The sequence below is a fragment of the Urocitellus parryii genome, chromosome Y, assembly GCF_045843805.1.
Source record: "Urocitellus parryii isolate mUroPar1 chromosome Y, mUroPar1.hap1, whole genome shotgun sequence".
NCBI lineage: Eukaryota > Metazoa > Chordata > Mammalia > Rodentia > Sciuridae > Urocitellus > Urocitellus parryii.
Window position 1 is genome coordinate 63842814 of NC_135548.1, and position 3715 is coordinate 63846528.

Sequence of the window (3715 nt, forward strand, 5' to 3'; positions counted from 1 at the left end):
ACCTAGAAATTCCACCTGTGTGTAAACCAGGCGGTGCTTAAGCAGTTTCACAAGGGGACATGCACAGGGAAATTTATCCTCAGGTTCTTATAGAGTTGTCTGTGCTTACAGGGAGTTGATGGTTGTCAAGATGCCCACAGCTGCGAAAGTCAAAAGCTAAAAAAATAATAGATGCCAACCTGGATATATTAATAATCCCGTATCTATGATCACCTTCATAAGGTAGCTTCCCAACTTCTGTGTGGAAGTGTGTTTCTCCTTGGCCCTTACACTGTTGTGGAGACCACTAGGAGTTCAGCTTTGTGCAGGATCATCTGACCTGGACTTTTGGCAAGACCTGTACAGCCCTCACACATGCTCAGATGCTACAGGACTTTTCAGACCAGTCCAGACAACAGTAGGCATCCATTCATTGTCTGCACTCTACAGATTCCTAGATGCACGACATTCATTACCATCAAATGCAGAATTTTCATCAAAAACTAATATATATATATATATCATTCCAATCTGAATCAAGAAAATCGGAAATATCCCCAAATCCAAAGAGTGGATCCCCATTGTGATGCTACAAGTTGAAAATTCCACAGCTGACCTCATGGGATGGTTCACAGTCAAAAGACAGCTGCATGAAAAATATTACATGACCTTCCTGCTATGTGAAAAGTGGCATGTGAAGTACACATGCATGTCTTCCTCAGACATGGGTTCATTTGCAAGACACCTTGTGCAATTGAAAATACTCCAAAAGGGGAGAAATCAGAACCATGTCTCCAAAGTATTTCAGCAGAGACCAACTCCATCTGTCTATCTATCTCTCAGTGAGTGTGTGTGCTCTTGTGTGTGTTTGTGTGTCTTTGTTTGTGTTTGTACCATCATAGCTGATACTTCATTGCCCCCATTGGAAAACTGACTCAGATAATGCCATCTGCCAAACTCCTAAAAACCAAAGTTCTTGCTGACAGAATGAAACATTCCTTCCTGTTGGTTTGGATGTGTCCTTTAGGAATCACTGCTACATTTAGTATACTCAAATCATCACAGTAGATTAGGTAACAAAAACATATATATTTTAAAATAATAATATATTAATGGAAACAACAAATACAGGATAGAGTAACAACTGTGTTACTAAACAAGGTCAAGGACAATGGCAAACTATAGATTCAAACTTTGAAGAAAATAGTAATCAATGTAAATATTCCTGGGCTGCCTCAGCCCCGCCCAGGCACACAGCCCCAGAATGGTTTGCAAGCATCCTCAGGAGGGCTGGAGCCTTCTTTGCAGGACGAGAGGGAGGTTGAGGCTCGATCCACCCATCATTCTTTTGGGAGAGGCTCCTTTTCCTCAGCACAAAGTTGGATTTTTTGTGAGGATTCTTGGCATAAAATACGTTGGCCTCTGCTGGAATCCTCAGCTCTGGGGAGAGAGGGGTGTACAAAAAGAAGGTGGCACTCAGGAAGTGCTCCCTAGGACACGCCAACATCTGAGAGTCTGTGCCAGAAAAGGCCAGAGCCACACACCTGAGAGCTCTCCAATTCAGCACCAATACCAACAAAGACAGCCTCCACAGTCCTCCCTGAGGAAGAACTAGGCAGAGCACTTCAACAGACCTAATGTCTGTTCCTACCGAAGGCTTTGGACTCCAGAATATCTCAGGTCCTCTTGCATCTGCCAAAGCACACCACTAGGGTTTGCATCTGAAATCTCCCACAAAAGGCTCCTGTGCCGAAGATTCAGTCCCCACATGAGCCATCTTCATAGGTGGGTTTGGAGGGAAGCATTGGATGGTGAGTGCTCTGATGTCAACATGAAATTCTCATTCAAGATGAATACACTACTGGGGGGTGGGAGGGACTGGAAGAAAGGTTGAGCATGGTTGGAGTAAGACCTAAACAGGGTTGTGCCCTGGGCAACAGTACCTTGTTCCTGTTGGCTCCACTGAATCCTCATTCTCCAAGGAGAGGTCCTCCCTCTCCATCTTTCTCTCTCTCCCTCTCTGCCAGCCTCGTTCTCTCTCTCCCAGTCTATGCCTTTGTGGCAAGGGCTGAGGAGCTCTCCACTGCCACACACTAGAGCTTTATGGACAGCCTCAGTGCATAACCAAAGAGAAAGCTATGAAACCCAGAGAGAAAAGGCCTAGGATTCCTCCTCTGAGTTATTTTCCTCAAGTATGGCCACAGTGAGGACAGGCTGACCAGCACGAATACCACGTTAGAGCCATGCTTCTGCGTTGGTGGAGCCCGCCTCCATGTGAACCAGGCTTCTGAGAATGGAGGCCACATTCCAAATACTGCCCTACTGAGAACAATGGTTCCAAAGACCAGCAAAGGGACTGCTTCCCTCCAACATGGTGTATGGCCCAGTGGTGCCATGACCCCGAGTGGGGGAATACAACAGCCGCTTCTCCTTCCTCTGAACATGTGTTTCCTGTCGCCCTCCTCTAACCTACAGCCTGTTCTCCATCCCTTCTGGGTTGGATGTGGAGATCTCTGCTATGAATTTCTTAGGCTACCAAGGCCCCAGACAGACTTCCTCTTCCATAGACTCTACTAACCTAACAGTAGGTTAAGATAGGAGACAAGTGATCCTAGAACTCATAGGGATGGTGGTCTTCAGGGTACATAGGCTGGGATAATGGCTGCTGTGGTGTTTGGCTCACAAAAACCAACCAACCAACCAACGAAAAAGCGCTGGCATTATTATCAGATGAGCTCTGTGGCTACGTGCTCAGGAAGCCCTCATCTGACTTTAGTTAGGGATCACAGCCTGGCTATTGTGATCACTCCTTGCCTAGTGGACTCAGGTGCGTAAGACCATGGAATTTATGCAAAAACAGATGATTCAGGCTGTCTCCCAGGCTGTGTTTTCTTCCCAATTTCATCCTGTTACTGCTTGCTAGATTCCTGGCAATGCTCTGCCCAGGCAGTGTTTTTTGGTCACACAGAAGGCTTTCAATAGTACTGCTTCAGTCCACAAAATGCCAGTTCCCTCTTTAGCCCATGCATTCCCATGTTCCTTTGAAACCACTCCTATCCCAGACCATGAAAACACACTGCTCCTGGAGAGAGGCTTTCCTACTGACTCCTCAAAGATGTCAGCTTTGGATGCCTGTTCATGTCCAGGGGAGGGCACCTGGTGGGGAGCCGCAATATACACCGGGGTACACCATTGGACCTCAAGACCTTCCACCAGCAGAAGTGCAGTTGGCTTTGTGCACGAACCCAACACACCTGTTGGAGTGTTCTTGGGGGTCAGAGACTACTCTTTGTTGCTAAGAGTTGACCTGAGTCCACATCCTGACCCTTGCTCTCTGCTATCTGATTGTCTCACTTACTCTGACGGCGAGAGATGATTTGGCCCAGCTCATAATCCTCTGGATTCTCCTCAGTAAGGAAGTGTAGGTCGAGGGCTCTGCGGATGACGACAGGAGCCCTATCGTGGCAGGTCACCTGGAGCAGCATGGGAGACAGGCCTTCAGGAAATGGGCCTTGAAGTGACTACTCAAGGACAGTGGGCAGGGGCACTCTGGAGGCACCTCCACTCTAAATACAAGGGCAACATCCATGACCCTACTACCCGAGGCTGACCTCCTGCTCATCGTGTGGGCTCTTCCCACAGGCTACTAGCCCAATCCTTGTACATAGGACTTCCTGGGCCTGCCATTGCTCTTTGTGGAGCTGCACTCCTCTCGGAGTGAAAGGACCCCACTACC